At 31.0% G+C, this 24,908-nt stretch overlaps 1 pseudogene; it reads right to left on the bottom strand.

The window, feature by feature from the left end:
* Positions 1 to 11,279: 11,279 nt before the first annotated feature.
* On the bottom strand, positions 11,280 to 12,837 carry LOC149529887 (large ribosomal subunit protein uL30y-like; annotated as a pseudogene).
* Between the last annotated feature and the right edge of the window lie 12,071 nt (positions 12,838 to 24,908).

Here is a 24,908-nt window from a genome sequence, read left to right as displayed (position 1 = left end):
TGAAGTTAAACAACCTAATTTTAAGGCTACACCAGATATTGCTTACAAGAAAAACCCATCAGGCACGCTATCTATGATTCCCCCTAAGGTTGTAATGGTCCAAGATGTGAGGAAGTGCTATAATTACAAGGTAGGAAGAATTGGAGACATGGAAATTAGACAAGAATATGAAAAAATGTGTGAAAGTGGGGTGTTGAAGAAAGAATTTAAAATTGTAGAGAGAAAAGGTTTAACCTATGCCATAGAATTCCCAACAGTTTTCAAAACAAAGTAGATCAAAATAGCTTTGAGTAGAATACATGATGGATTTATATGGTTAGAAGGAGGGCCTATTAAAATCGTGAAGAAAATTTTACATAGGGTTACTAGATACCCAACCCTAGATCAACCCAAGACATTGAGGAGAAATTTTAAAGAGGTAATTGAGAAAAATACAGGAGCTAAGTGGAACAAGTGTGGAATGACCATTGATACTATCACAAATCTACTTCTTGAATTTTCCATTAGGGTAATTTCACATCAATTATATCAGTCAAGCAAACTAAATAGTGTTCCTTGCATAGCTATTGATGTTGGTTACGAGATTTTCAAGAAAGATCACACCTATGATCTTACAGAACTTCAAATGCAATAGATAATAGAGAATCTAGGAGCAATAAGAAAGTCAAAGAGTGCTCAATTTAAGTTTGGTTCAATACTAGTATGTATATTTTTCTATGTACAAAATCAATTCCCATCTCTTGGAAAAATAGGATGGAAGCCCAACAGGTTAGTTGCAGTTCAAATCAATGAGTATGTTGAACAAATGAGAGAAAAATTTGAGTCAGTAATGACCAACTATTTTGAAGAACCTAGAGTTAGATGGTTAAGGCCTCTAGGATATGAAATCAATATTAATGAAGCCTTAGTTGTCATTATTGCACTCCTTGATCAAGAAGTTGATAAAAGTGCCAAAAATTTTGGTAATTATTATTTTTTGAATTCAAAGGTTGAGATGGAATTTAAGATAGCCTAAACTTTGAAAAAGAAAGACAAAATGGTGAGGAAACTAAAAGCTAAGTTTGGAGAAGGAGTAGGAGATAAGGATGAAAAGGATGATGAAGAAGATGAAGAGGAAGAAGAGGTGCAAGGTCAAGAAACTCTTTCTTTAACCCAAGGCATGGGTGAAGATTAGGAAGAAGAAGGTGTCAAGGTAGAAGAAGTCAAGGAAGCACTAGCAAAGCCTAAACCAAAGAAGAGGAAGGCTACATCACAACGTATAGCCAAACAAAAAGAAAAACGGACTTCCAAACCAAGTGTAACAAAGCCTATAGCTCCAGAAACAAGAGCTAGTTCAAGGGAAACTACTCAAAAAGCCAAGGAGCAAGCAAAAGATAAAACAAAGGCTATTGAAAAGAAGGGTCCAGTGCAGAAGAAACCAAGAAGAAAATACATAGCACAACCAGAGACAAATAATCATAAGACATAGTCTAAGGACACAACTTATTTTAGAGTAGTAAGTCATGCTCCTAAATCTAATCTTGAAAACATTTGTGATAATGTTAGGGATAATGCAGATCTGACAGGATTGAAAAACATTGAATTTGGAAAACTTGGTAGTGAAGACCAAAACATAATAGAAGAGTCAGTGTATTCCATGATGGAAAAATTTAAGAACACTCCTATTGAATTGGATAATACAATACCAAAGGAATTGTATAAAATTGTTAAGAATAAGTGGCATTACTGCCTAAACATGGAGAAAGAAACAAGGTAATAAACATTAGCACAAGTGATGCCAAAATTTACAAGGTGACAAATTGACAAGGCAAACAAGAAGTATGGAAATCAATTTTCACTCAAACATAGAGCTTTTAGCTTTCTGTAGAACAAGATTAAGGATATTGTCAAGAAATCCACCCAAATGTGGAAGTTAATATATGGATTAAAAATTGTCAAAGAAGGAGAAGAAGATCCCTTTGAGGGAAGAAATAATGAGGAAGAGGATGAGGACAAGGAAGAAGAAATAAAAAAAGAAAAAAACAACACCACAGTGGAAGAGACACTAAGGAAGTCAAATGAAATGGCAATAGCTGATGAGCAACAAGCATAAAAGAGTGTGCAAGACACACAACTACTAGCCATGAGCCCTCCACATGATACAAGTATAGATAGGCCTACAAAAACCTTAATAGTGAAAGATGTTCTTAATAGCTCACCTCAAAACATAAATCTATTAAATTTAGAGGATCTAAAAAACATACTTGACCAATCCACATTGCAAGTTAGATTGTGTGAGAATCATGTGTTGGTCAGTGTGGATGAACTTTAGGAAGTAGTAGCTAACATAACAAGGGATAAGGTGAATACACAAGAACCACCTTCTATCATCCCTTCAGCTACTAGTGGCCAACCTCTAGTGCAAACATTAGATGATACATTTGCAAAGGTTGACACTATTGTAAAAGTTGATATAGTTGATACAACTCAGACTATATAAGTAAAGGAGCCTACAAAAGAACAAGCAACACAAGTAGATGTTTTTGTACCTAATGCATAAACACAAGGTGCACAATAATTAATTGTAATTGATCAAGGAAAATTTGATGAAGACAAGGGTGTACCAAAGGAGAAGGAGCAAGAAGCCATACAAACATTGGTAAATCTACCAACATCTAGCTCTCAAAAAAAAGTCATTGAGAAGTCAAGCACTAATGCAATACAATTACAGATTTCAGCACTAGGCTTTAGCTCATCCAAGGTTTCCAAGGTATTTCACTATGGAGATGTAATTTTAGATGAAGAAAAAGTGATACCCAAATATGGATATACAACCATGACATTAGAGAAAATAAATATAATGCAAGAAGCATTGGAGAGAAAGAAGAATCAAGAAATAATCAAGAAAGAGTACAAATAGAAGCAAGCACTACAAGAGATCAAAGATATCTTTTTAGATGCTTTTAGTTTGCAAACACCTAATGAATCTAAGCCTATACTAGAACAACTATTAGAAATTGTTGATCAGGTGAATAATGAAGACCAAGAAACAAATGTTAAACTTATGGAATGCTCTAAAAAAAAATTTCAAGGGAAAGTCAATGAGAAAATATCTGGTGATATAGCACTAGCACAAGTTGAATTGGCTACCAAAATTGAGAAAGTGAAGAAGGTACTTGAGAACATATTCTCATTATACAAAAAATTGTGTGATACCACACTCTTCACACAAGAAACAAGCCATAGGATTCTAAGTCTAGAAAGACACTTGAAGGTATCAGGTATGTAATCACCCCAAAACCCAACTCAAAGTGAGAAGCATTTTCATTTAGTACTTCATACACAAAATCAACTGGTTGTGTTAATAGTAGAAGAGGCTAGCATAAAATCCAAGTTGATTAATAAATAAGACTCTATTACCCATCATATGGAAATACTCCAAAAGGAACTAGCTTATGCAGAAACAATGTTAAAGAAAGATCCCAATCTTTCAACTTTGGATGGACTAGTTCACCTTGTAGTAGAGATAGCCACCCAAATAAAGTACTTAGATGTTGCATTAGATAACTAGGATGCTGCTCTAAAGATTATAATGGAAGCCCACAAGAAATTTTCTGAAAAATACACAATCAGTGTCTAAACCCTTTGACATCAGTGTCAAAAAGGGGGAGATAATAAAGAGCAAACAAGGGAGACAAATGTGCAAGGGGAGATAAAGAGTAAGGGGGAAAGAAAATAAAGGGGGAGCAAACAAAAAAAATACAAAAATAGACCATATTAGATAGATAAAGAGTATCACCATTTTTTTTAAAGACAAAAAGCATCAACAAGAGGCAAATCTACTCAGAGAAGAGAAGAGATTTTGGATATAGAACATGCACATTAACTCGGGGGGTTACAAAAATTTTGAGGTATATAGTCTATTACAAAATTTTGATAATTTTGAAGTTTTGTATATATGTTGAGCTATGAAATTACTATACTCGAGAAGATTAGATTTGTTATGTACAGTTAAGTTTTTTTGACACTCATGTGAAAGGGGGAGATTGTTGATCTCAAATTGGTTTTGACAATTGAGTGTCAACACACTTAAATATTTACTAAGTTAATGCCAAGCTAGTAATACATGCCAAGTATAATATGTTTAGATGCCAAGTTGCAATAAGTTTTGAGTCACTCACGTTCTAAGAAAATAGACCATAATGAGTGATTCAAGTGCTGAGTGAATAGTTGATGTCAAGCAAATTCAAGTGCCAAGCTAGACAAGATTACAGTAAGTGTCAAGCATCAGTATTATCAAGTGTCAAGTAATACATATTGGACCTAGTTTTTTGTAATGGAACAAAAAACTATGTAAACCATTTTTATGTCTACTTTTGGATAGATCTTGAAACATTAAAAGATAAGATCAAATCTATTTGGTTTTCCTATGCAATCAACACGCAACCAATCATGAAACTGGAAAGGTTAAGTGACAAAATGCATGAATCTCAGCCATAGATTCATACCTAACCCTAAGCCACTAAAGTATTTATAAGGAAGAGGAAACACCATAATTCATAGAGGATGCAAGTGGAGAATAGAAGGAAGAAAAGGGGTGAATTGATTAGAAAGCATTCAAGGTGACTTAGCAAAGCAAAATAATTGTAGAATCAGTTTGCAAAACAAAGGATCAGCGATAGAAAATTATTATATTAGATCAAGAGGATAAAGATGGATTGAATTAAGATTTGAAATTAGAAATACAAGATTGTAAGTTGTCAAATCAAACATTCTACTGTTACTTTCTAACAACTATATTAGTAGGCTGAAATCCTTTGGACTAATGTTGACTTAATAGTCATTGTGAAATCCTTTAACAAGGTAGGATCTAATAATAATTTGTAAGCCTTTAATAGGGAAAGCTTTCATAGGCTAGATCATGTTTCATGGTCAAACTTTCTAACCTTAACAAGTTACACTTTATTACTGCGTAAGTAAAAAGTTGTGGGTGTCATCCCCACCCTAGTTTTACCTTCTCATTTGGAGGGTTTTTGGGTAATCATATATGGTATCAAGTTTTTGTGTGGATGCATTTACTTTACATTTTATTTCAATATGTGAATGCATGTATTTTTTGAAGTTAATAGTTTTATTGGTTAAAGATTAGGACTTCTGATTCACCACCCCCCACCACCCCACCTCGAAGTGTATGTTTCCCATTTGTAATTCCAATAGTAATGAATTAGGTTTATAATTTTTTAGACCTTTAGTGACTATTTAACTATAAAATGAAAATTTTGTTAACTTCTAGCATTCATATTCAATTTTATAACCTAGTTCTTGTACTAGATTTTCTACAGTGTTCCTTGGAAGTTGTGTAGTTATATGTGTGCACTCAACATGTAGGCATTAAAAAATATACTAGATAAGAATCTCTCTTTGAGATCCATTAACTCTATTTCAAAAGTAATATTGAATTTTAGACTCAAATATCTTAAGATTCAAAAATATTTTATTGCAGTTTGAATGATAAATGTAGATTTATCTTAATGTAGATTTAGTTCTATAAGTATGTGTTGGTATGAGAATATTGTTATGTGTTTTGACATTTGGGTGTTTATACATATTGACCTTCCAAAATCATCACTTTTTTTTTCAGTGTGTAAATCAAAGTGCATTGTGCCTTCCTTGAATCTTGAAAATTAAGAATCAGTTTCCTTGTGAAGTGTGTTATTGCAGTCAATCTTAGATTCACTGCATTGTTTCAAAAAAGGATTTTTAACCTAGTTTTTAATTTCTTATGGTTTCTTACTAGTCTATTGTCAAATAAGTGATGCAACCTTCTATATTGACTTTGAAATTAATGGGCTACCATTTTTTGTTCAAAATGGGATTTTTTGTTCAAAATGGGATTTTTTTTCCAAATTCTTTGGTATAAAAATGTAGGGATAGTTAGTCACAATACTACCTACTTTAAATAGTCTTTAACATGATTGCTATCTATAAGTCTGAAAGTCACATAGAGATAGGTTTTTAAAGAAAATTTCTTGCACAAATCTCATGTATTGCAATGAGATTCTTGCATATGGATCTAGTTTTATAGGGCCTTCTTTGTTTCCAAGATTGACTCGCTACATTTTCAAGTCTTTGGGATGTGGGTACACATTTCTAGCAATATCTATCCACAATCTGGAAGACTTTTCTACCAAAATAGTTATTATGTAAAATTTGAAATTGTAATTTATTGCACTTAAAAAATTTACAATTATCAATGGTATGAACTGTGACCTAGTTCAAAACAAATAATAACAACTAAAATGGATGATTCTAGTTAATCATTTAAAATTTAATTATTTGGATAGTTATGAAGTTTTTTTCTAGATTCAATTGTGTGTATTTTTATATAGTTATGATGCTAAAACATACACATAATTGAATCTAGAAGTGAACTTCACAATCTTCAATGGATTGTGGAAATCTAGTATTATTATTTAGATAGTTTCAATTTGTTTTAGCTTGTTTAATGGAAAGGAAATAGTCACTTTCATGATATCTTCTTACTATCTGAGTTAGCAATTATTGATTGTTAGGTAATTGTACATGCACTGAGTCCTAATTATTTTGAATACTATGAAATGCTATATATTTTTCATGGTCATGTTATTAGTTTTTGTTCTTATTACAAGTCACAAGAAGATTTAAGGTTTGCTTAAGTTTTATGTCTCCTACAACCTAGATCTTATCAGGGAAATGAGTACTCAATCCAAGCAGGTGATTATTGGGATTTCCATTGGTGTGACTATTGCCATGATATTAGTAGCTTGTTTCCTCCACTATATCATATGGCATAGAAAAAATTTTAAAGACCAACTGAGTAGAAATATTCAAAGTGGTATATCACTTCCCGTCCATGTTAACAACATGGATTTTGTACATAACTTTTCTTTCATCAAATATTCAATGCACTTTTTTGTTAGCTTTTCCAAGAACTAAAATCCTCTTTTACTAATTGGACATATTAAGAACCTTTATCTATCAAACACATCTTATCCAATTCCATACAAGCTTAGCCCAAAAAGAATAGTTGTCACAACTCTTTGATTACAAGTTAAACATTATAGATCAAGAATAATATTATGATTGTATGGACTTAAGACAAGTCTGAAAATAGTGACATAGTTAAGTTTGTAAGCATTTGAACTCCATCAAAAATAATGACTTTATGATTATATTTATATACCAATACAATCCATTTCTTGGCTCTTGTATAATACCTAATTTCATAGCTTCATTTAGTCATAAATCAATAGTTTAGACAATTAAATTATGCTCGATTTATTTGTTTATTGCCATTTTTATAAAACATCTATTAAAATATTTCTCTGATGACTAACTCTAGTTGTTGATTAAGGCTTAGGATTTAAGGTCTTGAGTTTTATGCCATCAAGTGGATATTTCCATTGTCATTGTAATTACTAATTTCCATTGGCTATGCAAAATTGTTTCTTTTTCTATTCATTTAATATTATATATTGATTAGAAAATGGTCCCAAAGTTTATCATGTGTGTTTTATTCCATAATACAAAAGCAAAATTGTTAACCTTATTGATGATGAAACCATTGTATAGGTTAAAGAGAACAAATTTCCACAATCCATTATATTGTACTAGTATGTTTCTGGATTCGATTGTGTTAAGATTTTTACAATCCATTATATTGTATAGGTTGTTAGCATAATATTGCAATTTTGAAATTCATCTACATTTCTTAGAGTTACATCTAGTTTCACTTTCTTTTAGACACTAATTCAGGAAATAGGTCTAAATGACTAAAATGCATTTGGATATTAGATTATTTTTGATGCATGGACAATATTCATAATTATTTTAGAAGAATTAGATTGTAAAAAGAGTAATTACCTTTGTAATTTGATAAATTGGTTCAAGCATGTAAGTTTGACACCTTTCTAAGTGCATATATTATAGTTTTAGGTTTTCCAGATCTAGGCACTAGCAAAATGCTTCCTATAGGTGCTAAATCAAGTAGCCCCTTCTATCCAGGTCAAATACCAAATTGTAAAGGATAGCTAGAAAAAAAATGTCAAAAATGTCAAAGAATCTAAACATGAGCAACAAATCAATGCTGGCTATCAAGAATCTCTACCTCAAACACTAGAATTATTGGAGTAGAAATTTTTGGATGAGATGAAGAAGTTGTCAAAGGAGAAAAATGATGCAAAGGATGAAGAAAACATTAGGTACCAAGAGTTTTGTAATTAATTTTTCTCCTTTTCTTATAAATGCATCTCGCACTACTCCATTTGAAGAGTTAAACATCAACATTAGTTAATTTGTCAAGTTTTCTTGAGTTTTGATCTATAGTGAAATTTACTTTAGGGATGCATGCTTTGTAGAAATATTATATTGAGTACACTATAGTCCACTATGATAAAGAGTTTTCTTATAAGTTTGTGGTTGAACTTAGTGTCATGATCCTCCTATTTTACTTATATGGTAAATTAATGAACCATTTGAATCCTTTTCATAATGACTTGCATGTCTCTTTTCTTCAATAGAGGTTTGCTTTTAAAATCATATACATCCATTAAAATTTTAAAATCATATAAATCCATTTATGTTTAAGAGTTTTTTTTTTTCATCGGCTTTGGATTCAATTGAATATAGCTTAATAGATGAAAAATAGTTAATTCTAAATAATTTTTCCATTTCTAAATAAACAAAATCAACATAGTGAGAAATGAAATTTGATGTATGTATGAATAGCAAGGTTCACTATACAACAAGGAAAAACATATCTTCTTCATATTGTCAATGTTGTAGTCAATAATCACCTCTTTTTCAAGGTTGTATCACACAATCTCAAGATAGTATCGGTGGATCCTCCTACACAAAGCCATACACAATGGACACTCTCAGGTTAACATCTGGTTAGACTATAGATGTACTTCTCACATCTAATGAAGCTAAAGCCAAATACTACATGGCCACCAAAGTATACATTATTCAATTTGAATCAAATATTGACAACACAACAACTACCATTTTGAGCTATGTGGGTTCAAATGCATTTTCCGCTCCAGTCTTTCCAGACCTTCCAATTTACAATGACACTACAACTTTGACCAACTTTACCAAATCCCTATGAAGCCTGGCTTCATAGGAGCATCTGGTGAATGTTCCCCAAACTATAAGTGATAGTAGTATCATAATAGTAGGACAATAGCAGCAACTGGTCTTCAATGGTGATATTGAAGGGTCTCAACATTATAGATCATTCTTAGAGAAGCATACATTATAGAAGTTGTAGTATTATGATGTGATTGTGCAAGGCATATACCCAGCTCTACTATGAACAGGTCATGCATTGTTTAGAATTCAGCAAAATACTACTTTAACCCACACTTTTTGGCTATTAACTCTTGGAAATGTATTAGAAATTTAGTTTTCTCTAAAACATCCTATTTGAGTCCAAGAATCTTCCATATTATACTTATTTTACCATAGGTGGCATATGTTCTCATTGGCATTCAAAAAAACTTGTTCAACAACATGTATATTATTACTTGTTGTAGTCATTTCTTTGAGGTCTTTATGAACTTTAATTCATATAGACTCCTTTTTATTTGCTCTATCTTTTCTTTGACCTTTGTTCTCTTAATATCAATAATATCAATTTTACTATGTATCTTTTTTCTTTGCCAATAAATTTAAGGCTATTTGTTATTATTTCTTTGACCATTTTGCTACTTTTTCATAAGACTATTATTTGTAGATCTTTCTAGTAATATCCTTATTTCTCTTTGAATTGAGGTCAAAATAATTATCTATTGTATTCATTAGCTGAGTTGAATTGTTTATCATAGATTTCAGAGAAGAAATCAAGACTCTTATGTGTTCTTTAAGTTGATCTTTAGTATGTTTATTTCTCTTAATTTGTACTACTATTTTAGTTGCTGAAACTTGGAAATTGTGAATATCCCCTTCATGTGAAGAAGGATTGAGATTCCATTTATGTTGAAACCTTGCTATCATGGAATATCTTCATGTGAAACCTTGATGCTAGAAGATAGCTCACCATTAGATCAAATTCAAAATCACTAAACAGACATGCTATATAATGGCAACCATTGCCAAGCCTCTTCCAAAATGGTATATGTTGGGGGATTCACCCTCTTTATTTTTTTTTAAACCTCATTGTTTGGTCAAAAGTTTGACCATCTCCTCATGTTTTTCCACCAATAATTGGTCAAAATTTCAACCAATTCTTGAAATTTTTCTACCAATATTTGTTCAAAATTTCCACCAATTCTTGAAAGCTTTTGACCAAAAAGTGGTGGAAATTTTGACCAATTTTTGAAAATTTTCTACCAATATCTGGTCAAAATTTCCACCAATTCTTAAAAATTTTCGACCAAAAATTGGTGGAATTTTTGACCAATTCTTGAAATTTTTCTACCAATATTTGATCAAAATTTTCACCAATTCTTGAAAGTTTTTGACCAAAAATTGGTGGAAATTTCAACCAATTCTTAAATCTTTCTACCAATATTTGGTCAAATTTTGACCTATTCTTGAAAGTTTTTGACCAAAAATGAGTGTAAATTTTGACCAATACTTGAAAAAATTTCTACCAATATTTGGTTAAAATTTTGACCAAAAATGGCAATCAGAGTGACCAGAGACAAAGACTTTTTGACAAATGTATTCATTAAAATTTTGACCAACCTGTAATATGGTCAAAATTTTGGTGAGAAAAGTTTCCATGAACTGCTTAGTCAAAATTTTGACCAACCTAGGTCAAAAATTTGACCAAAATTTGTTGAAAATTGAGTCAAAATTTACTAGTGGATCTTGAAAAGGTAGATAGATAGCCATCAAAACAAATAAAATAGCCCCTCATGAACATACATTTGTCTTAGCACCATCATAGCCTTTTCTTGTAATCGTCTCTTATGAAACATATGTAGGAGTACCAAAATCTATATGCAATAGACAATTGTGCTTGAGTTATCAAGCCATTGAACTTAATTTAAAGTCCAAGACATTCAAATTGGTGCTCTAATCTAGACTCAACTTTTGTAGTTTCAAATCTCTATAACAAACTCCCATGCTATCACAAAAGTAAACTACATTGATAACTTTTTGGAAGTATTTGATTGCTACATCCTCCATTATTTTTCCTTTGGCAACTTTTTTGAAGAGTTCCCCTATGATACATTCCATATAAAAATATATTTTGGTATTTCTTTCTATGACTTATAATAGTTGTACAATGTTGGGATGCTTGACCAGTCTAATCATAGTTGTGCAATGTTGGGATACTTGGCCAATCTAATCTTAAAGTATAACTTTTCACAATTTCTAGCATCTCCACCTTCAATGTAGTGGTTGTGTTTCTTCTTTAGTGCACCAAATAGAGGGCTGATTTTAAATGGCCACAAAAAATTGTTCTCTTTCATGAAGTTGGGGCCTATAGTAACAATCTCATGGATAAGATCTTCAATACAAATTATACCACATTTACCTAAAACCTATTCACGAGAAATAAGATAGAAATAATAAGCACTGGGAAAGCATACTAACTAACATAAAAAAGCATCATGAACACAAGTACCCTTGCAATGATAGAGTTGTCAGTCAAAGGAATCCACTACTTATCAAACTTTCCATAACCTCTCTTGTAAATCATCTCTCTTATACTTTTTAAATTTGGATATCTAGAAAGAATTAAGCAAGAGAATTAAATAATAGTAGACACAAGAATCTATCAAATAAGAAAAAAATGATCTACATAATGTGTATAACTAACCAAGAACATATCCAAAGGTCACATATGGCTCAACCCAATTCAACATGTCCATTGTTGCTTTGTTCACTTTTACAAACACACCATTGAAGATCTGAAATGAAGTACCATACCAAGTCAATATCACTAGAATATTGTATATACATCCAAAAGCGATCACTAACCCCTGTTTTAGAAACATAAAGTCCAAAAGAGATAGGTCAAGTTGAAAAAGGACCAACCTACCTCAAATGCAAAATTTACAAAATTGTTCTTATCTTTGGATGCATATCATTGATACTGAATAAGAAAATTAAGAAACTCAATAAATGAAAAAAACTACTTAAAATCTTATATTAGAATTTGGGGAAGACTAATAATTTTGTGTTCCTCTTTATTTAAAATAGAAGAGTTATATATGTATATATTATAATAAAATTTGGAAAAAAAAAAGCATTTGGTATTTTCTTTTATGAAAAATAGACTAGAGAGCTAATAGTATACCAAATCTATCACTATATAAAGACCAAGAAAGTACAAGGTATATAAATATTACATACTAGCTACTTGCCCATGGATACAAATAATGAACAATAGCTTAGCTTCTAGCTCAACATAAAAGCCTCCTTTGATTTTTGCCTTTCTCTTTAATATGATAACCTCTCATTCCTTATTTTTGTCACAAAGTACACAAGAAACTTACTAAGGTACATTCCTCAACCCTAGATGGCATGATGAAACATCAATAAAAAAACTTAGCAATTTATTAAAGGATCCACATACTCCTTGGTGACTCATTAATTGATATAAAAATTGCCAAAAAGAAACTAGGATATACAGTTAACACTATATGGAATGGTGATACATCACTCACAAATCAAGTAATTTATTACCTGCTCCATATAGTCATTTGAATATTTCTCAGCCTTCTTAAAGATTAGGTTGTGGTTCATAGTATTTTTTACTTTTGCAACTTCCAACTATCGCTTATTTTCATTCTCTTATTCTTCATTTCTTTTCCTCTTCTTGAGAAATGAATTAGGCACAAGATTTGCATCCCTTGAACTCATATGTAAAATAATAGAATAAGTTAAATTATTTCACAAAATTAAATACTAAACAAGAATATGCTTTCTAGAAGTAGTAAGAATATCATAATTTTTGTGGCAAATCACAATAGTATATTATATAATTAAAAAATAAAGACAATTATAGTTGTTAATTATACACTAGATGTGTTGACATGGGTCTTTATGGGAGTTGGATATTTCTTTAAAATGACAAATAACTCTCAAAAATCTAACAAGTGAAACAATCTCATTGGTCTCTCTATGCAAAACACTAGTACAAAAATGGAACTTCTTACCACAAAATATTTGTTAAAGAGTTGTAACTATTCTAGATTTTGATTGCAAAAACAAGACAAGAAAGGTAGAATTTCTCTCCATGTGTGTGACTAAGATTTTAAGGGAGGCTTGGATATTCTCTCCCTGGATTTATTCTAGCAACCTGATAATTGTGAGCAGTTGACCTGCACAAGGCTTATTCTAGTTGATAAAATACTAATAACTATGTTAATATTTTGATGTGTTTATTATTCTAAGTTTTTATTTTCATGTTGATCAAATAAATTATTTCTATTGAATATCATGAGGGAAGGAATCTAATCATTTTGTCAACATAGTTTGGGTTGATCTAGTTTTTAGAAGCCCAAGTTGTTGGCTATCAAGAAAACCCTTAAAAAGAAAAATTCCTTGTAATCTAGGGAGTTCATAGTGAGTTATTTATTAATTTATAAATCCAAGTAGTTATTTGTGTGTAGTATTTTATCTAGTGCAAAGTGAGGATAACAAAAGTTATATGTCATAGTAGCTATTAATCTTTTATAACTATGAATTCTTAATTAAGATTGTGTAAGATATTAGGTTTGTATTTTTTTGAATTAATATTTTTAATCACTCTCTCTGATTCATCATTAGAAAGAAGTACAAAACTTTATTTTCTAGTATTATCAGAGGCAACACATTTCTAAATAGAACATGTTCTACTTTCATAGGCATACTATGTAATATATGTTCGAGTATTTTTGTTTTTATTTTATTAAATTTTCATGGTTTATTGATTCCATTTGAAAAATATCATTGCATACTCTCAAAAGTCGAGACGTCAAATTCTATTCAAGGACTACATGCTTTTTAACAAAAATTTTAACCTCATTAATTTTCATAAACATCTCAAAGGAGAAGATTTTTGGATCTCAATGAGCAATAGAATTTTTTAATTAGTAAATACATTTGACAAGTTTATGAGGTAGGTAGTAGAAACAACTTTGAATGATTAGTGCACTTTTGTGTGAGATTCTATAACCTTTCTTGAACCTTTCATCTTAAGTTGTTAGTTCTGCAATATTTTGGAAAAATCATATAAAGAGTTGAGAGAAGGAAATAGATAGATTGCAACATCGATGAAAATTCAAGGAAATACATTTGTGAAGAGTGAAAGGAGGTAGAAAATTGGTGGGATGTCAATCAAGACAAGAAATTTATTGTAGAAAAAATTCAAAGATGAATTATATTTTAGAGAGACTCCTTAGAGATAGATTTTTGTCCAAATGAGTGTAGAATTCAATTCCATCATCATCATCCTAAAATGACATCTTAGTCTAGAAAAATACTTACCACCATAATTGATCTAGATAGATATTTAACTATATTCTAGGACTTTTAATCTAGAATTTAATATTTAAGATGATACAGAATAGTATACCTTTCAAGGAAAGGGTAGAGCAAGGAGTAATATAATATGGACTCAAAATTTTGTGGAAGGAATAAAGGACAACAAACTCAAAATGATCACATATATGAGTAATATTAACTATTGTCACTATTTGGAATAAATCACATCAGGGATATGTGATAATGATCATTTCAATAAAAAATGGAATCACCAACCAAGAGTTCTAAAGCATTTCAAAAGGAAAGGAAACTATGGAGTAAGAATAAATATGACAATTTGATATTCAAACATAGAAAAAAGACCTCTCAAAAACTTAGATGGAAAACACAACTGATAATCCTTCTAGAAACCTAAAATCTAAAAATAAAAGGTTTGAGAACACTCTCTTATGGGTCAACATCTTTAAGAATAAGTTAGAGATCCATTAAAGACAAATGCATATGATGGGATGCTTTTGTGGAAGAACTATAGTATTAGAGAATTAGATTGGTGATTAGGATAGTCATACAAATAAATAATTCAATTTATTAAAGTATTTACAAAAATATAAATTAAAATTTATTTTTCATAAAATGGCATTTGTGAAAAAGGTTGAAAAATTAGTCATATATAGAAACCTTTGATCAACTACTTTAGTCAAATTAATAACTCAATAATGTCTTGAATTTATAATGAATGATAAACACTTTTAACAATTCTATTTTAGAGAATCATTTGGCATAGCCATAGAGGTTAGTATCTACGAATTGAGATCAAAAGTTAGATGACCAAGGAAGAAATTTGTAGGCTTTTGTAAAATTGAATCTCAAAATGGGGAAAATGGAAGTAGACATGACCTCCTATAAAGGAAAACTAGATTAGATTGTCAGCCATTAAACATAATTTGACAACTCAACTTCCAATAAACCATGAAAATATTATAAAAATAAACACAAGAAAAATATAGGACCATATATTGCTTAACATACCTGGTTCAACTATTTTTATATGGAAGGCCTTGGCTCTAATGACATTAGACATGCTTGTCTTTAGGTGTTTAGGAGAGAGTTTGTTTGACATTTCTTGTGATGGCATTGATTATTTTTACTATGTTTGTGAAAGCATAATCCAACATCTACTCATATGTTGCTCTTCTTTTCTCAAGCATTTGATGTCTCAAATTAGCTTCTAAATTTTGTAATTTGAAGAAGTAGGGTTGAAAGTAGGGCAACTACGTTTTTACTTCATTATGGAGAGGCCTTGTTCTCACTAAACATGATTGTCACACTCCATCATTTGCAACTTCACATGGATAATTTTCTTCAAAACAAAACTATAGTCCAAATTGATTGGATGGTTTCTTATTAAGTGTAACTGACTCACTTAACTACAATTGATTGGAGTGCTTGAATTCTCTCTGACAATAGAAGCAACCTAGGTGTTACAAGGAATTTTTTTAAAATAATTTTCCTAGCCATCACAATTATGATGAGATCTTCCAACAACTAGATGTCACTTTCACAATACAGCTATCATAAGAGCATCACAATTATAACTAGTCCCAAAGGATCAACATCTCTCCCACAGTGTAGCTATCATAATTGTGATGGTAGACTAGAACCTTAAGCTATCATAATTATGACAATGTACTATTGTAATTACAACATCCTCAACATGAACTCTTTCCCTTCTTCCAAATTGTGATAGTTTTATCTATCGCAATTCTGACTAGTGCATTCATGATAGCAAAAATATGATGCTCGTCTAACAAGAGCCAATTTGTGGTTCTATCACTTGGGTGATGAGTGGTCATCGCACTACGATGACCTGCCATCATAATTCAAGCCCAAATGTAGTTGTGCAATAACATTTATTAGTGATGTTTATAAGTCCTTTTGAGAAGGCCACTCTTTAGTAATGACAAGGAGTGATAAGGTATAGATGATATTTGGTTAAAATATTCTAAGTAGATCATATTAAAAATATGCATGTAAACCTTTAACAAGGTTGGCTCCTAGCAAAGCTCACTTTAGAAGACATAATTTTTTGATTTTTTGTTCCCTGGTGGTTTTTCCCTTTACAAGGTTTCCATATTAAATATATGTGTCCAATGTGTGCATGCTTATGTGTTTGAAATTTTGTTTTCATGATATTTACGTAATGTTGCAATGGTATAAGCTATATTATTACTCTAATACTTGGTATAAGTAAGAACTATGAGATAACTATTTCAAGTAATGTTGATAGAATTTTGATTTAATAACTTGAATGTGGCTACCAAGTTATTATTATGAAAGTTAATGAAGTTTAAATTGGTACCAAATTATTTTAATGACGTGTAGGATAACTTAATATAACTATTTCACCTCTACCTCTTAGTTATCTAACAAATATTGCATTATGTGTTTATGATTTTGATGTTTTTTATTTAATCTAATACATTACAATAAATAATAACAACATAGATCCTCTCAATAATACTATCAATTACATTAAGAGATATCAGTGAACATGATTAATAGTTTATTGATTTAAGTAATAAAAGTGTTTATGATCAAATTTTTGTAATTTTTTTAAGGTACTAATTAAACTGCCTCTCAATACCTTACTTGTAACCTACAAAGAATTGGTATTATATAATTTGGTTCTTGTAAGGAAGTCTAACAACTTTACTAGGTCTAGGACAATGGTGAGTTGCAAGTATCAAAGAAAATTAGAAGAAGCATTAGAGCATGCTAATGAAAAAAATTTGAAGAGAAGGATAAGCTAAGTGAATCTCTTTTAAAAGGAAAGGAACTAATTGAGAAGCTACAAATGAGTCTTGATGATCTTAACAATTATTGGAAGGAAGTATCAAATCTAAGAAGGTTGGTGCTGAAATAAAAGAACTACTCGAAAAAATTGGTGAATTGTAGGAAAAGCACAAAGAACTATAGGAAAATTTGAACATAATGAAGAAGTAACATGAAATTCAAGACATTAGGATAATTGAGATATTGGATAGAATGAGAAATTTGAAGATTAAAAATAAATTATTGAATCAAAACATCAAGAAGTTGTAGAGATAATTGCTGGAAAAGATTTAGTCATGGAAAGACAATGAAATGCAATCCAGGTGTGAGATGATGTAATAAACATAATCAATGAGAGAAGTCAACATATGGAAATGGAAAATTAGAAGTTAAAGATAGAAAATAATGACCTAAGTATTAATCTAAAAGTTGAAAAGGAATTCATTGCTAGACTTATAAAGTTTGAAAGAATTATGCTTAAATTTGATGAACTCTTAATAAATAGAAGGAACAATAGAACACTACCATTTTGGGAACTATCAATAATAATACAAAAGAGAAAGGTGAATCATCAAATTTCAAACAATCAATGCCTAAAGATAATGAAATAGGTAAGATGAACTATCATCTTATCTATCAATATTTTTGTGAGTATGATCACACAAAAAATGCCCGTAGTGCCAAAAAAGGAACAACTACAAGAAGAATATCATTCAAAGGTTGCTACTATAATTACAACACATTCAGTTGTAAAGCTCATGAGTGTAGGCTTGAAGCTAACCACAGGACATCTAAGAAGAGTTTCAATGGATATTTATGCAAATGCAATCAATATAATCATAATTACAGAACTAGATCATTGACAAATGAGAAAATAATGTACTATCAAGAAACTAAATAAATGATCTTGTAAAATGCTACAAACGTGGAAATCTAGGACACTTGACTACTAAATGTAGGCCAAGGATTATTAAACCTTAGAGAACACTTAGACTACCATGTTACATATGTTCAAAATCTAGAAAATCTTCTTATAACTACTAGTATCGATATTCTACCGATAGTGGTTAGAAAGGAAAATGGAAAAAAAGATTGTTCACAAAGAACAAGTGAGAGAAGAAATGAGGAAAATGTGGTTAGAAAGGAAGAAGACACAACTATAAATGAAGAACCTTTTTTGGATGGTGTAGGTACTTAATCCACAAAGCAAATATATTCTTAGGACTATAATGTTAGAAAGTAAAGTCCACTAAGATAATTGAGAGAAGGCAAGGGGGTTGAATCAATTATATGCTCAAAACAACTCTCAATGTCTTTATTAATCTTGAAACATGTAAATAGTAGATGAAATAACCATAGAAAGATAAAGATGCATAATAAAACTAGATATGTAACTAGGGAAACCCTTGATTAGAGGAAAAATATCAATGGGAATGATACCCACAAAATGATGTACTAATATGAAAGTTCCTCATGAAAGAATAGACCTAGTTAGGAGTCCATGAAACACAATTGATACATATGAGTCCCTATTAGGATACTTTGAATCCTTGCTAGAAGATTCTAACCTTGTTAGGATTTGTGCTAATCTTGTTAGGAGTTGAAAGGAGGACAATTGAACTCACTATCCAAATAGCCTCAAAATCAGTCTTTACTAGAAAATCTTCCAGATAAGCAATTCTAAGATTTTTGAACTAACTAACAAGAAACTCATTTTCCAATATAGTTCCTTTTAAGATCATAGTACATTAACTGACATCAATCTTTTCTCTGAATTGTCTAAATTCACATTCAAGTTCACATACACAATTGATCTCACTAATCCAATGCCATACTTACAACCAAGGAAAAAAACTTCCTTTAAACCAAGTCCTAAAAAAAATATTGAATTGGTCTTGATTATTTCCCAATTTATAATGATAATATAGGGCATTCTTAAGATACTAAATTTACACATTACATTACAATTATACTCCCTTTACAATGAGTATTATAATAGTCACCTCATAGAAAATAATACTTTGAACAGTGTTCAATATGTTTGCTCAAAATACATATCTGATTTTTCCATCTCAACCATAGAATCTTCAACATGTTTTTGACCATATTTCAAGCTCACTTGACCAAATTACATCTCTCTCAAAAGATATAATCATTTTACCAATGATTTCTTTTGAGAAACTCTCCTTCAAAATAATTTTTAGAAAAAATCTCATAACTCGTCATAATTGCATATCTCTTTTTATAAATATAGGCATATCATTAATACATTCTCATGGATCTACCTTCATGTGTACATAACATATCTCATTGATCATTGACCACACCAAATAATTATTTCTTTGTAGCTCTGTAAATCTTCACACAATAAGGTGTATGTTGGTATCAATTCTAAATAGCATCAAGAATACAACACCTAAGCTCCAAATTATGTCTCCAACATTACTATGATATTCCCCCATTAAAATAGCATCAAAACTCATGCTAAAAATGTCCCCCTTTAGCATTGATGGTAACATAGATGAAAAACATAGAAGTACAATGAATATCAAATGTATTTCTTCCTCATATGTCTTTACTTCCCCATTCATGTTGCCCATGAATGTAAACATACATCTCAATCTCAAACAAGTTGTAAAGAATTTTTCATATTCAAATCACAACCATCCAATAACCATCATACATACAGAAGGTTTTAATCTCCCCCATATATAATATTCTCTCCCCATTTTCATCAATTAACATTTTTATAAGTATTACTCTTGCATATAAGGAATATATTAGGATAATGTTTCTTATGTACGCTTCTCTTCTCCATCGACATTAATGAAAAAGGTATCAATATGTCAATTCTCTAAGTTTAATCATTTTCAAAATAATTTGTTTAAGATCAAGTATGCAAAGTCACTATTAAATACCAATACCAAGAGTCCTTAATGGATCAACTCAAATACTGATATTCCCCCATAGGAGAAACATCAATCATATATTCTGGTTAAAGGAATAGTGTTATGTTACCAACTAGACTGATGTAATCTCTACATCAACTAATATGAAGTGGGCCGATACATGACCCAAATTATAACTCTCAAGTACTCAAATGTGACTTTATCCAAAGGTTTTGTAAATATATTTTCTATTTGCTACTTTGTGCTAACATATTCCAATTTTATTTCTTTTTTTGTAACTTTCTCTCTCTAAAATTGATACTTAATAGATATATATTTTTCTTTGAATGTAAAACTAGATTCTTTGGCATGATCACTATACTTTTATTATTACAATGTATTATAATAGGATCAGTAAACTCAATTCCAATATCTTTCAATGTTTGTTTCATCCAAATAATTTGATTACAATTATTTGTTGCTGCTATATATTTTCCTTCTATTGTACCCTATGAAATGGAATCCTATTTCTTTCTTAGGAAAGAAACTAATCTTGCTCCCAAGAAGAGTTCTCCACCACCAAAGTTATTTATGTCATCTATATTCTTATGCAATCAACATCAATGTATGCACATAATGTGAAATCATGTGATTTGCCATACTATAAACCATAATTGGATGTTCCTTTCAAGTATCTAAAAAATCTTTTAACTACTACATAGTGTGTCTCTTTAGCATCTGCCTAAAATCTTGACATAATTCCAACTACATTTTCTATATCAGGTCTTTCATGTATCAAATGTTATAATCCACTAATCATAGATATGTACTTTATTTATTTTGCACTAGGGGATTCATCTTTGCTAGATATATTACAATCAGTTACCATAGGTCTTCCAATATTTTTACAATTCTCCAATCCAAATCTCTTCAATAAGTCTCTAAGATATTTATCTTGTGATATAAAAATTCTATCTATATTCTATGCAATATGAAATCCCTAGAAATATCTCATCTCTAATTATTTCTTCATTTCTTTTGAAAATGTCTTACTAGCTTCATCATTTCCTCCAAAAATAATGTCATCCACAAATACTATAAAATTAGTAAACCTTCATCATTCTTTCTCAAGTACAAATTACTATCAACATTACCTTTCACAAATCCCAAATTTGTCAAGTGTTTGTCCAATCTTGCATACTAGGCTCTAGACTTTTGTTTTTCTCTATATAGTTCCTTTTTCATTTTGCTAACCATATCCGTTTGATCTTTCAAAGGAAAACCATCAGGCTATTTAGTGTATACCTCTTATTCAAGTTCTCCATTCAAAAAAGATGATTTGACATCCATTTGATAAAATTTAAAGTCCTTTTAGTTACATATCCCAAAAGCAATCTTACTGCTTCCAATCTAGCAACATGTGTAAAAGTTTCTTCAAAATAAATTCCTTCCTATAGTGAATATCCTTTACAAAATAGTCCTACTTTATTTCTCACAACTTCACCTTGTCCATTCACCTTGTTTCTAAATACCCACTTAGTTCCAGTAATATTCTTATCTTTAAGTCTAGTAACTAGTTCCCAAGTTTATGAGCCTAAATTTGACAGCCATCAGACTATCATTCCAAGGAAAATTAGAACTATTGCAATGGTTGTATGACCATCAAATTTAACCTTGTCTTTTGCTGATGCAACCCCTCTCCAAATTGATTTTGGATTTTGCAGTCTAACTTTGGGAATCCATATCTTAGTCATCCAAATTCCAAATTAGGTGTAAATTTTTTTGCAATTAGGTAGAATTTCCTAAAAAATTTAGTGGTGTAGCTCTTTTCTAGTTTTGGTGCATGGATTTGTCATATATTATGTGTTTTGGCAACTATACCTGTGTTATCCTACATTTTGCAACTTCAAATGCTTTATACAGGCACATTTGGACTCCAAAATAGGTTCCATTTTTTTGAAAGTGTGTTAATTTTTGTCTACTTTCTAGATCTCTAGCTAGATTGTAGGATTATGTGGACAAAAGTGTCACTTTTAGAAATAGGGCCTTTCTTTGCTTTGTATCACTTAAAATTTGTAGTACATTGTAAAGTTCTAGATTTCTAATCTTTCAAGAGGAAGCAAAATCAAAAGTCCATAAAGGCCAAAAATTGGTAAGTGACCCTTGTAATTGCACTACTTATAAAGTGCCAAAAAGAATCTATTTTGGGGGGGAGGGGTTCTTGATTTAGTGAAAAGAGGGGGTGTTCTTGGTGTTGTGTTCTTTATTTTCTTCAATTTTCTTTCATTTTCTGCATCATGGGAAATTTTAAGTGTCCAAAATTAACTCCACATAACTATGCTACATGGTCCATCAAAATGTGGTATCATTTAATGCACATTGGAGTTTCTCAATATGTAGATGGTACTCTTCCTAAACTAGTAGGTGATAAAGTATTAGCAAGTGATATTTTAGCTTGGGTGGCAATGGATAGGAAAGCCCTAGGTGATATATGTTTGGTGGTTGATAAAAAGATCATGTATCAAATTAAGATGTCTTTTACATCCAAGGAAGCTTGGGATATCCTTAAAAACCTATATGGTAAAGTGTTTGAAGAGGATGTTTTCAAAATTTAAGATGAGCTTGTCTCCTTAGATCCTAAGTCATTTGATTCTATATAGGATTTCATCATTAAGGTGAATGAACTAAGGACAAAGCTTACTGATTGTGGGAGTTTTATCAAAGATGAAAGATTGATCCCATCTCATACATAACAAGATACCATCTAAGTATTCCACATTTTTTTCTTCCTATAACAACTCAAAGACAACCTTAGGGTCTACCTATAAGAAATTCTCATTTGATAGATACAGAAGAAAAGAAGTTGAAATCAATGGCCATTCTCAAATCACCTAAGTCTAAAACATTGGTTGCCAATAATGAGGGTTCTCAAAATTTAGCTGGACAGTCTTCAAATAAAGGAAAGGGTAAGAATAGGAAATGGAAGAAGAACAATAAGGCAAGTCTTCCTTCAATTCCAACAAGAAGGGAGACAAAATTAAGGACAAGAAAAATTGTACCTATTGCAAGAAAATGGGTCATGAAGAACATGAGTGTTATCTTAAGAAGATTGATGAGTTTTCCAACATCATCAAGAAACATAATGTTCCATTTCCTAATGCTTATAAGGAGAAAGGGTCTTCTTTAGATTCAAAGGGTAAAGGGCAAGCACTCATGGAAAATTCAAATTCTTCAAAGGAATGGATACCTGACTCAGGTGCCTCTTATCATATGGGTTCTTCAAAGGAGGATTTTTCTTCAATGAAGCAATCAAATGTACCACACATCCTTGTGGGAGATGATACCAAAATAGAAGTTGAAGGAAAAGAAAATTTGGAGATGGAAAATGGAGAGTTTCAAGATGTTCTCTATGTTTCAAACCTATGTTCAAATCTCCTATCAATCTACCAAATCACTCACCTCAGAGATGGACATAGAGTTGAATTCCTTCCAGACTTAGTACAGGTGCACAGTCTAAAGGATGACTTCTTGGTTGTAGTGGGGAAAGTGAATCATAACAAAAAGTTGTACTCATTCTCCCATTTTGTGCCCAAGTCTCCTTCAAATGTCTTTTTATCTCAATCAAATTCAACAATGCAATTATGGCATCAACGGTTTGGTCATTTTGCCTTCTGCTATCTTTAGCAACTTTGCACAAACAAAATGGTCAAAGATCTAACCCAAATAAAATTTTCTCATGATGAATGTTCAATAGATTCAATGGATATGCATCTAGAGGGGAAGTTATAGAAAAGGAAGTCTTCAAGAGCACCATTTTCTCTACAGATGGTTTACATGGTATTAGCAAGACCTTTTGTAGTTAGCTAGAGTCACTATATACTCACTTTCATTGATGACTTTTTAAACTAAATTTGGGTCTACTTTCTTCATAATAAGAATGAAGTTTTGGACAAGTTTCTAGCCTTCAAGAATCACGTTGAACAAAAATTGAGGAAAACCATCAAAGTTCTAAGAATAGACAATGAAAGCATGTATGTGAATAGAAAACTAAAAGACTTTTGCAGACTTGAGGGAATCAATCTTTAGAATTTTCTAGCATTTAGTTTTCTTAAGAAAAATATTGCAATATTGAGGATTGAAACTCTTAAGTCTATGGAAAGTTGCATGATATAGGCCAAGTCTCTCGATCCATCACTTGAAGTCAAAGTAATTAGTAGTGCCACTCATATTCTAAATAGGTCTTGTTTGATATTACATGAAGGGTTAATTTTACTTATTGAGAATTACTATAAAAATAAGGCTATTGTTTCTTCCCCTCCATCTGAGAAAAAGAAGGGCTCTATCAATGAAACTTACTCTAGGAAGAGTAAGGGTGAGGAAGGGGTTAGGTGAAAAAGGAGGATTTTAAAGTAAGAAACCCAAGAAACCCCTCAGAAAAATGTGGAAGAGATTACTAAGTCTGATAACTCAGATAATGATGATGACAAAAATTTGGAGGAGGAGGAGAATATGGAAGTGGGAGATTTTAGTTCCAATTTGGAAGGCTACTCGAGTAGTAAGGTTGAGACTGGTAAGGATGAGGAGGAAGAAAGCATTGAGAAAAAATAGGATTAGGTAATGTTGGTGAAGAGGAATTTAATTAGAGTGAGCATTCCCAGGGAGTGAGGGATGAAAAGAAGAAATGGCAAAGTAAAAGGAGGACCTCACTAACAAGGATGTTGTAAATGTGAGGGAAGATACAATGAT

The sequence above is a fragment of the Cupressus sempervirens genome, chromosome 11, assembly GCF_028749045.1.
Source record: "Cupressus sempervirens isolate cs-2001-9-10 chromosome 11, ASM2874904v1, whole genome shotgun sequence".
NCBI lineage: Eukaryota > Viridiplantae > Streptophyta > Pinopsida > Cupressales > Cupressaceae > Cupressus > Cupressus sempervirens.
This window is presented reverse-complemented; position numbering and strand designations above follow the sequence as displayed.